This window comes from Macrobrachium nipponense, chromosome 42 (genome assembly GCF_015104395.2).
Source record: "Macrobrachium nipponense isolate FS-2020 chromosome 42, ASM1510439v2, whole genome shotgun sequence".
In the NCBI taxonomy this organism is placed as follows: domain Eukaryota; kingdom Metazoa; phylum Arthropoda; class Malacostraca; order Decapoda; family Palaemonidae; genus Macrobrachium; species Macrobrachium nipponense.
Genome location: NC_061103.1, coordinates 31,024,901 through 31,040,480, shown reverse-complemented (window position 1 = coordinate 31,040,480; position 15,580 = coordinate 31,024,901). Strand labels below are relative to the sequence as shown.

Below are 15,580 nucleotides of genomic sequence, written 5' to 3'. Positions count from 1 at the left end.
ATAACATAATGTTCTAAAGATATCAGTGACTGTTTTTAACGTCATTACATATGATTTCTTCCATCTTTGAAAACAAAAATAGATAAATAAGGCATGAATCGTGCGTCAGACAGGTGAACGAAAAATTATGAAACTCTGCCAAGAGTTTTTTGGCCGACAGTACAAAAGGTGGTCATGAAAATTCCACGTTGAAATGACAGAACATGAAAGATACCTTTCAGCCTTTGTCCGAATCTTAATCAGCACTGCTTGGGAAAAGGAAGCCACTCTCAGCGCCCTCTTGATTGAAAGATACAGATTCCAAATGTCTGCATAGGAAGACAACCAAACACAAGGTTATTCTAACAAATGCAAAAATAAATGTATGAAGCATAGGGAACCAACACCCACATCTCTATGATAGAATGCCCAATTAACAATAATTACTTTCCAGGCAGTCTTACTTAAACATCAGTGGCGGAACTACTGGAGGTGCAATGCACCAGGGCCCACTATGATTGGGGGCCTATCTGGCCCCATCATAATGTCTTGGTAGATTGATTTGGTAATATATTTATATATATGTTTAGGTAATAGAAATAAGGAAAATATAAATGGTAATGATTATGATGAGAAAGCTTTGATAAACCTGAGAGTGGCAATTTTCTTTCTGTCATTCAGTTATTAGCAAGATATGATCCTATCCTTGGACAGATACTTGCAAAGACAAGTCAAATATCTTAGTCACCAAATACGAGTTAATCTTAACATATTTTCCCAACCACTGTGGCAAAAAATAAGATGAAAGTAACAAGCATTGCCAACCATTCAAGATCATATAGTATGGTATCACCAAGGAAAAGAAATTCGTAAATATAAGCACGGTGCAAGATCGGGTAATCAGTGAATTCTTCCTTTTGCAAGTTCCACAACACTATTCGGCAGAAATTCCTCAGTGGACGAGGGGGTTAGGTACTCGCCTATCAATCTGGTAGCCCGATTTCACTCCCCGCTACTGCCACTGTAGAACCAGAGGAATAAATTTCTGGTGATTAGAAATTAATTTCTCGATATAATGTGGTTCGGATCCCACAATAAGCTGTAGGTCCCGTCGCTAAGTAACCAATTGGTTCCTGGTTACGTTTAAAAAAAATCTAATCCTTCGGGCCAGCCCTAGGAGAGCTGTTAATCAGCTCAGTGGTCTAGTTAAACTAAGATACGACCATCCTCTATAGAAAATGTATGTGGATCTCAAGTTTCTACTTCCTTCAGTTACTGTATTCAGAAAATTTCTCCCGTGAGATAAAGTTGGACGTAGTACCATACAGTACTATTTCAGACTTTCTAGCCGTCAGTAGTATCCCAGCTTTATTATCTTCTCTGAACTGACGCTTTCCTCCTTCCTATTCGGTCTATGATTGGAGAATGAATCTTAAGCATCATGGGTGGCACTAAAAACTCTTGCTTTTGGTCTTATTATTGTAAATATGCCGTAGGTTGATTTTTATTGCCCATGCGTTATGATGCGTCCAGCTGCCCAATAGCTTTACTATTATCCTTTTTTCATGAAGCCAAAGGGTATGTTTGTTTGTTTGTCGGCGTCTCAGTGGTGTGGTCGGTATGGTGTTGGCGTGCCGCCTCGTTGGCCGCGAATTCGATTCTTGGGCATTCCATTGAGGAGTGAGAGATGTGAATTCCTGGTGATGAAGTTCACTCTCGACGTGGTTTAGAAGTCACGTTAAGCCCAGAGTATATTTTGATTCTGGTAAAGCCGTTGGTCCCGTTGCTGAATAACCACTGGTTCCAGCAACGTAAAAACACCGTACAAACAAACCAAAGAGTATGAGGGGAGATCAAGCCAAAAAATATTAATTTTTCATTGGTCTCAAGAGAGGGCCCACCAGAATTGCTGGTGATTCTTGTCTTAGTCTTATGAAGAGTGCAATAAAGATGCTTCTTAACGCTTAGTGCACTGCTCTGAATATCAACTCCACGCTGTTAATGATACTGATATATTGCTCTTTGGCTCGTCTGTTCTATCATTGTTTAAGATCGTTTTCCTCTCTGGGAATCAGAAGCGCCATCGGACATTATTAATTATTAGCCTTCTCAGCAAAACTGAGTTGACGAAGTATTGGTAGTTTTGATTCAGATCATGGCCGGAAGGTTTACACGTTCGGACATTTCTCATAAGCCATATTTCAATAAAGAACGGCAACTATCACATCGAGTGTTTGTTTTACTGAGCTTTAAGTAAATCATTCTGTTAAGGTGTACCTACCCCAGTGGCAAATGCCCAGTACCAGAGTCTTTCACTCCCTGTTCGATAAGCGTTTATATGTTCCGGAGGATGTAATGTATCTTAAGGCGCCAAATTCCTCTGCGGTAATATTTTATGCATTTATTAAATGTTGTTTATGTCAATAGAGATGTTTTGTTTGTTGATTTTCTCATTCTAATTTCCACCCTTTTCTTCCCATATGAACGTTCGGTGCTACTTTGGATTGTTACCTACGCGTTCCCTACTCCGAGGTGCTAGTACTAAACACCGCAAGGTAAAACCACACAGAGATAGCGTTTATTAATTTAATCTGTCGACCACACAATACAGAAATGGGTGTGTATCATTCTTTGATAAACACGGGACCATAGTACATAAACACGGCGTCCCAAGTAGCTTCCGCCACGTTTAGTACTATAGTAGATTCACATCAACCGTGCATTTGATGTCTAGGCCAGTCATTTACGACGCTCCTGATTGGTTGTTGATAAGCCAGTCACAAGGCTGGAAACTCTGTCTCGAGAGAGAGTTCACATGGGCAGGATATATGTTCCACCTCTCCTGAGGGATACGTCTTTCAAAAGTATCCCTCGGGAGAGGTGGAACATACATCCTACCCATGTGAACTCTTGAGAGAGACTGAGAGTTTCTAGGCCTGTGATTGGCATATCAACAGCCAATCAGGAGCGTCGTAAGGGACTGGCCTCGACATCAAATGCACAGTTGATGTGAATCTACTATAGTACTAAACAACGCACAATACAGAAATGGGTGTGTATCATACTTTGATAATAATCGAGGGGTTATAGTACTAAATATGCCGTCCCAAGTAGCTTCCGCCATGTTTAGTACTAGCACCTTAGAGTAGGTGACGCGTAGATAACAAGACAGTAACTCCAGCCAAGGCTTACCAGCTGATTAAAGGCTAATTCCATATAACAATAAATTGTGACCGAGGGACTCCTAGTGGGTTAAAAAAAGAAAAAAAAAAAAAAAGTCCCCTCCAGTTCAGACGTCACTGAATCTGCCGTCTACTTTGTTTCCAAAGTCCTTTGATCCTTGAAAAAGGAAGTTCTCTTACCCCTTCGGGGAAAGGAGACTCCTGTAAGGACAACGCTTATTCATAATTTTCTCTGTACATAATTCATCATTCGCGTTGTTCTCACTTCCCCCTGAGAAAGCATTCAGCGGGCTTTCCGTCAGTGTATAAAGCTTATATAACCACATATTGTGTACTTGTATATTTTGTATTTTATGTCTCTCAAGAAACACAAATCGGGTCTCGCCGACCCACCTTTACTCTCTCGCGGGTCGGTGACCACATTTCCGTCCGCATGCTGTATATTTATATTTCCCTTGACTGTAATAAAAAACTTTACGGGCTGCTCTGTGAGCAAGAGCCCGTGCTGACACAAGGTCAGCTAAATCAAAAACAACAAACAACATAATAAAAATCAGTACACTTCTACCTGCCTCTTTGTCAACCTCTTACACTCCCTTCCCATCGTTTGCTTACATCTATTCAAGCAGGCAAGCCAGGTAAGTAATGCACTGCTGCTCTAGGTTTCCTTTGATGTTAGGAAAGAGAGAGAGAGAGAGAGAGCGAGAGAGAGAGAGAGAGAGAGAGAGAGACTCTTCAATTAGTTTTACTTAAGAACGCCACAAAGAGATTACGAAGAGGGAATCCCCTATCAAAGTGGAGAGTGTTTATTTAAGAGTGACAAAAAGGTTGTGTTTTGAAAGGATGCATTGATGGATTCTGGGAAAGCTTTCACAAACATGTAGGAGTTATATCCCTTCTACTTTATACCGACTACTGTTGGGTATACACACACACATACATACATACATACATACACACACACATATATATATATATTATATATATATAATATATATATATATATAGTATATATATATATATATATATATATATATAATATATATGTGTGTGTGGCAGCGCGTGTAAGCGTGGTGCCTGTGGTACTTTTTTTTTTTATCTTTTATTAGAAAAATATCACAGTCATTACATAGTAAGTAAGTTATTACAAAATTAAATATACATACAATATTTACAGTTACTATTGGTAAGAAAGAATTAGAAAACAAAATCAATGTATTTTTTGCTGAAGATATCGGAGCAAATCCCATCCCTTAATCAATACTTCGAGATTTAAATGATAAAATTCAGTGTTATCAGTTATGGTCACAAAGTGACTATATAATTACTGATAACAGTGATTACAGGCACATAGTAGTGACCATTAATCAAGAAAGTGTTTCTGCATCTATTCAATTTACATTTTCGGTCAGAAAACCCTTACTTTAGTAATGGCAATACAATTTAGGTATATTCTTCAAAAGCAAGAAACAATCGAACGTTGGGGAGATTATATTTCATTCGTACAAACTTTCCACTTCTAGATGACCAAGAATTAATAATAATCTTCTATGGAAGTTATTACTGTTTATCAGTTCATCAGCTGGAGCAATTTCACCTTGAGACTAACATAGGCGGTTTTTCATATATCGAAGCGTCAGGCAAAACACTTGTGGTCGACATAGCGTGACGTCATCACGCGAAAACGGAAATGCCATTCATTACGCCTGGTAAGGTACGAAGCTCCACAAGTCTCAACGGAATAGTTAAATACTAGTAAGGAATTGATTGATCGCTTAACTTCAGATTATCTGGCGTGGAATGTATGTGGTAAACTTATAGAGGAAACTGGTAACAAACCAAATAGCATAACTAACGACCTTACCTCATAGCACAGTATTCAGGTGCATCATAAATTTTGTATATAACCTTCTTCACCGAGCCTCCTTAGCTCAGGGGCAGAGCACTGGTCTTGTAAACCAGGGGTCGAGAGTTCGATTCTCTCAGGGGGCAACCGAGCTTTTGTCCTATACATGAAGAGTTAGTACTAAAAAGGATGCTTAGGCCAACATGTGAACAGGATCGAAAACGGAGAGTAGTGTAACCCCTGACAATTAAGTAGGGATTTCTCTAGACTATAAAAATCGATTAGAAGCAAAAGTGGGGTTGCATGAAGGTTGAACCGACTCTCCTTAGTAGAAGTGAGGGCTGAATGCGAATGAAAGAAAGCTGGTGATGTGAATTACTAGTGTAATCTACAATTATAGTCATACATGAGGAAGTTACGTGGGGTGAAGGGGTAAGAAATGTAGGTATGTTGAAGATGCAGTGAAAAGGTTGGCTCAGGTGAATATGGACCACAGTGTTCTGGGAAGGTTTGGTCTCATGGAGAGAGTGGTGGATGATAGGCCGGTGAAAAGTTGTGTGTAATCCAGAAGTGTTGAGAGGAAGGTGAGGAGAGAGACTAAATAACTATTGGTTAAACAGGGTGGAAGGGATGTTACAATTGAGAGATTTAACATCCACAAGTACTGTGAGTACCCACAAAAACCGACGAACTACTTAATCCATAAATTAGGTCAACAGAGGAACAGTAAGTCTTGAACAGAATACCTCACTGAGGAATTTCAGTGGTGGAACCATGTCATTATGGGCCCTGGTACAAATTATTTGAGTGGGCCTCTATCATGAAAAGCAAAATCAATTGTCATTACTTGCTTTACCAGTAACTAATGTTCATAAATAAATCAAAACACACCTTTATATTATGTGATTTATGGGTGTGTGTGTGTGTATATACCTGTTATATGCGTCTACATTGTATAAACACACACATTATATATATATATATATATATATATATATATTTTGTTTGTATGGTGTTTTTACGTTGCATGGAACCAGTGGTTATTCAGCAAAGGGTATATATATTGTGTGCACGTTTGAATATGCTAAAAACTTAACAAAATATCAAGTCACTTTGTCATCATGATCATTATCATCATCTTTAAGATTTTATGATCACTAGTAGTGTTATTATCATCATAACTTTTATTCTTATCTATACTATAATACCATCATTATCATTATTACAACCATTATTAGTATTATTAATTTTATTTATTATCATTATTAGCAGTAGTAGTAGTACTAATAATAATAATAATAACAATATTAATAATAGCTGTAATAATGATAATGATTATTATATAATATCGATAAGAATAATAACTACTACTACTACTGCTAAGATCATCATCATTATTTATATTTTCATTACTTCTATTGCCTAAACGTATTTACAAATATATTACCAAATCAATCTACTAAGCCATCATGATGAGGCCAGTGGGCCCTGGTGCATTGCCCCTCCTTGCGCCCCCCCCCCCCCCCCCCCCCCGTAGTTCCGCCACAGGTTTGAAGGCTGAGTCATCCTTAGCTACTAAAAGACGGTCAAATCTCTAACCACCTCAGGTAATTCCGGCATCCCGTACAAGTTGTCATTGTTCATCGCATCTGTGCTTTAGGTATTCACAATTTTTTCCTGAACATGCACATTTCTAAACAACAGCGAATTCATTTCCTTATAATGTTTTGTTTGTATGGTGTTTTTGCGTTGCATGGAACCAGTATGGTTATTCAACAACGGGACCAACAGCTTTACGTGACTGCCACGTCGAGAGTGAACCTCTATCACCACACATACCCCTCTCTCAACCCTAATGGAATGCCCGAGAATCGAACTCGTGGCTACCGAGGTGGCACGCCAACACCATACCGACCACGCCACCGAGGCGCTTTTTTCCTTATAATGGGATGTACTGTACCTGATTGCCAGGAATTACGTTATGCTGCGCGTCTAATGAAAACCTACGTTGGTCTCTTACTCTGTTGGTTTTCAGAACTCATGATCCACTGAAGCATCCACTAGTGCTACAGTATGCTGCAAGGGATTGGTACTAAACCTTATGCGTAACCTTCCTTTTTCATTTGGGACTGGGATCTGCCTGCATACACAATCACTCACAGCAAAGCCATCCTACGGAAAATAACTTTCTCCTAGTCCTGTGTGCTAGAAGTAGTCCGGCTTTTAAATACTTTCTATTACTATCTACACAGAATACTTCAACTTCCACTCCTGATGCCCATTACTGGTTAAATAAGTAGACAGTGTCTAGTTCCTTTCTGAAATCTTGGTTTTGTAGTGGATAAAACCTTATACCTGTGGGCGGACATATTCAGTCATAATGTAGACCTCGCTTCAGCGTAATTTGGCGTTCATTAATCTTCCGATATTTGTGAGCTTGCGCTATACAGAAGTAAAACTAGGATATGGAGGAGACTATCCATATTAAATCCTTCGTGAAACTAACAGAAATGCGAAAGCACATAAAATTCTGAAGCTCTGTTCATCCAGCAAGACATTATAGTATAATTCACATGACATCACCCATGCATCTAAAAATCTAGGCCAGTCCCTTACGACGCTCCTGATTGGCTGTTGATGAGCCAATCACAGGGCTGGAAACTCTCAGTCTCTCGAGAGAGTTCACACAGGCAGGATTATGTTCTTCCACCTCTCTAGCCAATCAGGAGCGTCGTAAGGGACTGGCCTAGACAGTAGATGTACGGGTGATATGAATCTACTATAGGTACCTGCATCGACAACAAGCTTGGGATAGCCGGAGAAATTCATTCTTTGACCTTGTTTATGTGTGTTTGTATGGTGCTTTTACGTTGCATGGGACCAGTGGTTATTCAGCAACGGCACCAAAGGCTTTACGTGACTTCCGAACCACGTCGAGAGTGAACTTCTGTCACCAGAAATACACATCTCTAACCCCTCAGTGGAATGTCCGAGAATCGTACTCAGGGCCACCGAGGTGCCAGGCCAAGACCATACCGATCGCGCCACAGAGGCGCTCCAAGGTGATTTTTGTGATCTTGGTAATCAGTATTCCACTTCCAGCCCTTGACGGCCGAGAGGGAGGTTCAATCAGCAACCAATAAAGCTAGAACGGACGGTTTACAAATTACAATCGAAGCAGGAGCCGGCAAACGGCCACCAGAGCGCCTCAGTGGCGTGGTTGGTATGGTAATAGCGTCTCACCTCGGTGGTCGCGGGTTCGATTCTCGGCCATTCCATTGAGGAGTGAGAGACGTGTATTTCTGGTGATAGAAGTTCACTCTCGACGTGGTTCGGAAGTCACGTAAAGCCGTTGGTCCCGTTGTTGAATAACCACTGCTCCAATGCAACGTAAAAGCACCATACAAACAAGCCAAACAAACGGCGACCAGGAAGCCGATGGTCCTGGTCATTGTCACTAGACCGACAGGACCCATAAATCCGGTCAATTTCGGTGATCCCTTGATCTCTTTCACATCAAATGCGTCAGCGCGTCTTGAACATAGGCACATGTTAATGAGACGTTCCTCCGCGCATTAACGAGCTTGATTGCAAGCAACTGCTTCGGCGTAGTTGTAATTTTAAATGGCCACGCGTGTATATATCAGTATATTGTTATTTCTCTTTCGCTTTGTGGAGATTGTTATCTTTGGACCCTACTTAGGCAAGCAGAGTTAAATCCTAAACATACACCATAAAAGTAATGAATGTCATAAATTACGCAAGGAAGTAGAGATGCAATCTCTGCTCCCTGTGTATATGTCATCTCAGAAGAAAATAAACAGAAAGGAAATAAACACATTACTAAAACTGTACAGTAAAGTATAATAGTCCTTTGAATTATTCCAATTTTGATGTAGAAATGAAGCGTGAAAACGGTTACTTTTTACGAATATATCTTTATTCCAGTTACACAAAATTTAGACTACTGGAAATTTACTCACGCAATACATGAGCGTTTTCGAAGACTTAATTAGTCCTTTGTAGAGGAAATCGTGTTTTGTATGTGATGAAACATCAATAATTACTGTGTCCAGGAAATCTTCAAGGTATTCTAAAATCCAATCTTCGGTACAAAAACACAAAAGAAGAATCAGTTTTTTTTTTTTTTTAATATGATCATATTTCATTACTTTTCGCATAAATACATCTTTGTAAATGGTAAAGTATAACCATATAAATGTAACATATATGCAAACACTATCCTTACAAAGCAGCATAGGGGCACAAGCACATAACGACCATTCAATGGTAAACCACACACGCGCCAATCGCCTCTTCAAAGCGTACCAGGAAGTCCAAGCTGTATCATTATGCAGCTCCAGCCAGTATCCGCCAACGAATCATCATCTCTCCGTGCCTCCCATGTTGCAAATACAGATTAATGTTAATGGCCATCTTTCACGACGTGACTAATGATTCCACCAACGAGGACCCCCCCACCCCTTTCCCCCATCAACAGATAACGATGACCAGTGTCGTTAAAAGGACACTCGGTCTAACGGCGTACCCAGGCAGAAGGCTCTGGCTGGCTTCGTGCGCAGTTGGACAGATAGGAATTACCACGAGTGAGTATCATCCGTGCCCAAGGAAGGTAAACCAAAGCGGATTTTTTAGTTTGCCTTGCGCCTCCTGATGCTCTTTCCCGCCAAGCCTGCTTCTGGATGGTGTCCTTCTTCTTCTTCTCGATTTTCTAGATGGGGTGACGACGCTTCCTGATTTGAGGCTCTCTTCATTAAGAGCTGGTGGCTTTCCTCTTCAGACTCCTCTTGAAAATAAGCATTAGCTGGCTTCAGATGGCAAAGGCGAGCTTTCATATGCAACGTACTACAAAGCATCCGACATACTGTCAATATAGTTTCAAAATGTACCTGAATATGACGCTTTTCTAAAGGATAAAAAGAAGTAGATCCAGCATAATAAGATCATGGTTTATTCCAGCGAAAATGCTCTTTTAATGTATCACGAATAGAAAGAAGTAAATGTCACGCATTAAAAATTAATACGAAAAAAACGAGCAAAAATGACAAACGAAATCACGCTCGCTTGGAAAAGATACGGCCATTAAAACCCGGAATGTTTTGAAGACGAAAAAACAGAAAAATATATTTCCACGCGCAGAACACCTGAAAAAACAAGATAATAAGATTTGCGCAATCTAATGATGTAACACAAAGGTCAAATATACATAATCATAAAGCCAGACATTAAGCTTGCTGAGACCACCAAGAAAGGAAAAAAGAAAAAAAAAAAAAAAAAAAAAAAAAAAAAAGTTAAGACTTGAAAAATATTATTTTGTCGGCCACTTGCCAATTTTCCACAAACACTTGTGTCAACGTAAATACAAGCGACGCCCACAGGGGTGGCCAAATACGACTACGCGCTTCGGATAAATAAATACGTGGACATCCAACGCGTCTGCATACGCACACACACAAACAGATAACCACATACTTGCGGTTTACAGCTCTTAATACAACCGAGATGCATAAACAAACTTCAACCGGTCACATTTCATGAATATCTTGTCTGTTACTAAGCAGTATTGCAACCAAATGGAATACTACCATATTTTCCAAGACTTAGCTGTGAGGTACGACGTCTTGAGATAAAAATGAGAAGCAGAATTATAATTGTATATATATATATATATATATATATATATATATATATATATATATATATTATATATTATATATATAATATATATATATATAATATATATATATACACAATTATAATTCTGCCTATTTCTCTTTCATTTTAAGTCAAATTTACTTTAGTTTGATTCGATCATGTTTTCATTTAATATTTATTTTTTCTTATATAATATATATATATATATATATATATATATATATATATATATATATATATATATATATTATATATATATATATAATTAAATTCTGCCTATTTCTCTCTCATTTTAAGTCAAATTTTCTTTAGTCTGATTCGATCATGTTTTCATTTAATATTTATTTTTTCTTATCTATATATATATATATATATATTATACTTATATAATATGATCAGATAGATCAGAAAATAAATATTAAATGAAAACACGATCGAATCAGTCTAAAGAAAACTGACTTCAAACAAAGGCCAAATTTTTGATCTTCATAAACATTTTCCAGTGGTTTTCAAGCCCAAAAAAAAAAAAAAAAAAAAAAAAAAAAAAAAAAAAAAAAAAAAAAAACAAAAAATAAAAAAAAAAAAAAAAAACACCTCAAATCTTTCTCTAACCCGGCCCAAATGGAACAAAGAAACAAGTGCGGGATAGAATCGAGCCCAGCTCCCAAAGAAGCGACAAACCACTTTGTGAAATATGGGTGTCTATAGAAGCGTTAGGAGCATCAATGCCTTGATACATTTTTGCTGCAACCATAAAACGAAAAAGAAAAAAATTAGAATGTAAAAGTACAAGTTTAAACAACTGAATTTAGCTATTAGATTTTGTTCACAATGAAAGAATTAGAATTTTGAAATGAATATCTGGCCCTCTAGCAAAATGCTGTCTATTAATTCTCAAAATGAACTTTGTATCAAGATGCTTTCCGTAAGATAAGTTGACTCTACTGATATGAAAAAGGTAAACTCATAGACAAGCCTAATACCTAAAAAAAAAAAAAAAAAAAAAAATTCAAATATAATAATTTTAATCACCCCTTAAGTAACTACGCATACGTTGAAATCTGACGGGCGCTGAAACTACTTCAGATTTTAAAAACTATATGATTATTACGGGCAATCATAATCACCACTTACATTTTTCCATGGACTTCTCCTTACTGTGGTTAAATGCAAAGTGAATTCTCACTATCGTCGTTTGAATTCCAACTTAATCCCGTTCTTCTTGATTTCCTGGGCCTTTCCCACTGCTCCTCATAGCGTTATCGTCATATCTATTGTTCATTCCAGCCACGAACTAGTCTGTTTTTGGAAACTCAATATTTTTCACATTGTGCCCACGTTTCTCAGAAAACTCTTCGTGTTCTAATGTGCATTTCTCAATGCATTCTGCAATGAATCTTGGTATTTTGTAGCTATAAGTCTCCAAAACTTTTATCTTAAGTGATCACAGAAGGGAAATTAAGAGTAGAAGGTGTAACTGGAGGAAAACCTCGCAGCTGCTCTACGAAACAATTATTAGGCGAGGGTGATAGCACTTCACTTTGTCCAGTCTCACTGCTATTTCAACAAATAATACTTTCAGCAATTTGTCTCACTATACTCAGTTTTTTTCCATCTGTCCATCCGCCTGTGGTGTTTGCGTATGGTAACACTGCGTCCCGGGCTTTAGATGGTTAAATTAAACACTAATAACAATATCCTATTTCGAATATTAACGGTGTAATTCACATACAGTAAATTATGAAAACACTTTTCTGTTGCAAATGTACACCCAGATATCCTTTTATTTACCTAAAACTTACACATAGCGTAACTATTTAAAGCCCGGGACGCAGTGTTACCATACAAAAACACAACAGGCGGCTGGACAGATGGAAAAAACCGAGTATAGCTGCTGATGATACATTTAAAACTAGGAGCTCAAGCTCATATAAACTTAGGAAAATGCAAAGAAACGTTCACATACATTGGAAAACTCAAAATGGCACTGAAATAATATCTAAAACCTCCCTATTCTACTGGTGTACATCAGTTACTAATAACCATTCAAATGATCGATTTCCTATGGCAGCTGCATTATTTTTTTCATTTTTGCTAGGCTAATTTGAATTTTGTCAAAACATCTCTTGAAAGAGCAGAAAGTACAGTCTGACTTAGGCCTAAAATCATATGGGATAATGGTGGTCAGCTGTGCGCTATCTTGAACGTTCAAGCATTATTTATACAATAGGTCTTTATAGCTTATCAGGGAGCCACGCCTTTAAACGTGACAAATTGAAAGGTTACTGAACATCAAAATTCATTCATTTCTAGTTTCTCAAAACTAACATACTACTGTATTGATAAAAGGCAGGATCTGCAATAAAACCAAGATTCAGTACAGAAAATTTATCTCCTCTATATAATACATTTTCTCTGTTTCACATAAGTACAACTAAAATGTGTAAAAATATACAAATCAAAACTCCTCACCATGTCATTAAAACTTAAAATTATACTTAATTTGATTGTTCTTATACAATACTATGAAAGCACATGTGGTTGTAGATTATATACACATCACTACATAAAAATCAATCAGCACAATTAGTATTGCTCGTTTAATTTTACTTTTAAAACATAAAGTATAAAAAAGGCCAGACAATAAACATGAGGCTCAGAGTCTCTTCAGGCTGGCCGAAGGATTTAAAAACTATAAAGACACCCAACACATTTAATGTGAACACCTAACATTTCCCATAAAACTGATCTTGAAGTAAGTATATGGACATGTTACTCTATGGTAAGTGGAAAACAAAAATGTACTGACTTTTAAGTCAACAAAAACGAAGCCCTAACACCCATATCACCAATACAAGAAGAAAAGAGTTGTGGTGAGAGGCAACTCAAAAATGAGTTTCTAGGAAGGCAGCACAAACAGTACACAACCAAGTTGAGAACACAATAACGAAGGCCAAACAAGGATATGGCACTTATGACAAACATGAATTATGCTCCCTCTTCTCTGTATATTTAAATACACCAAATTCAACATAACCAGAGGACCTCAAGGAACATTTCCTATCACATTAAATCTTAAAAGTGCATATCAGTTTTTGGGGTTTATATTTAAGCAAGTCATTTAGAATTTTGGGATACATGAACTCCCAAATCAGCTGCTCACTCTGCAAATATGAACTCTACATCACCTAAAGTTTAAACAGTAGTATTCTTATAATTCAAGCTTGCATGGATACAAAGGATACACAGAATGCACTGTGCTCAATTCAAAGACTCGGTATGGCAAAGAGGCAACTAAGGATCAACTTTTCATGCGCACTGCTTTAAACTAAAGTTATTTTTAAAATACTTCATGGGAAACATAGATATTACTGATGTCAGTGATACAATCTTACTTCAATAACTGTTAAGTACACTAAAAGTTTAATTCTTACAATAACATACTTGTCAAGGTTATATATAAAAAAAAAAAAAAAAAAAAAAAATCAAGCAGTTTATTATTGCATCACCATTTTTTAGTTTCCAAGGATAATGAATACAAACAATTCACTCTCTGGAATTTAAACTGATTAAAAGAACTCGAGCATTTTAGTACTAAAAGTCAGATCAGACACTGACATTTGCATAAAATTGCCAGTGATTTCCAAATAATGAGATCATGACAATTCCAAAAGTCACCTGTTGACAGAGAGCCATATAATTCTTAAAGCCACTGAAAATATATGTAAATGGAGCACCACAAGTTTGCTCACAAATCTAGACAAACGCAAACTTCCATTCTTTTTAAATACACCATGCAGCTTAACATGAACGCTGATGTTTTTACATGACAACCCTCCTTTCGATTAAAATTATATATGGACGAGATAATAAGATAAAACGACCAAGACAGGAACAAAATTTAAATGAAATCCAAATAAACAAAACTGTTCAAATGCTCATTAAACCTTCATCAAACTTACAACATTATGAGGATGTCAAAAAGCACTGAGCTCAAAGCATACGGTTACCATGACACCAAAAAACTAAGACTAAAATGCTAATAGATGAACACTTTACAAATGTAAACAAACAAAAAACTTCCTGAAAACAAGATGACATAAATCTAACCACTAAAATACCTTCTTTACACAAATTCCAAAGACCATGAATAAATTATCGACAAAAGACAAAACCAGATTTAAACTGACTACACAAAAGAAACGACTAAAAATTACCCTTTAATTTTTTAAAAGTATAATTCTTCTGCCGACATTCCCCTTTTTAGGTCTGGATAATCTAATCCTTTAAAAGTAATAATAATAATCCTCAACCAGACAAAAGATTTTTGCCACATTTTGTGATTCTAAATGAACAAAACAAATATTTGTTCAACCACATGATAATCTTCCAAACTAATGACAAGAAAATGACTTCACTCTGTGTGTTTGCGCACTTCTGAAAAATCCGGGAAAGTGTATGAGTAAGACATCAAAGGAGTACTGCACGAAAGCAACCAATATATGTTGAGTGCAATTGTTGTGCCAAGATCTGTAGCTGCATTATAGGTATACAGTTAAAATGAAAGTTTCCTTCTTTCAAATACCTACTTCAGCAGTATTACAAAACTGTCATAATCATCATAAAAGTTGAACTCTGCATTTAGAGAAATTCTTAAGAATCTGCCTTAAATGCTTTATATCTTTTTCAATACTTTACGAAAATTGTGAAAAATATCTGAGGGTATTTTACCAAAATATTCATTAACAAAATATATAATTTTGTTAATATTCACTTGCCTGCATCATTAGAAAAGTTAAGTAATAGTAAAAGTATTGTATCTCCTCCCCCAAGAAATATACTGAATTTATTCATGTAGCCCATATGCTACAAGAATAAATTTACAAAGTAAAATTTG

The 15,580-nt window shown here is 37.0% G+C and overlaps 1 non-coding gene across 1 annotated transcript; it reads left to right on the top strand.

Moving 5' to 3' along the window:
• Positions 1–5,081: 5,081 nt before the first annotated feature.
• Trnat-ugu (transfer RNA threonine (anticodon UGU)) lies at positions 5,082–5,153 on the top strand. The gene has a single exon. It is a non-coding gene; the product is annotated as a tRNA-Thr (tRNA).
• The last annotated feature ends 10,427 nt before the right edge of the window (positions 5,154–15,580 follow it).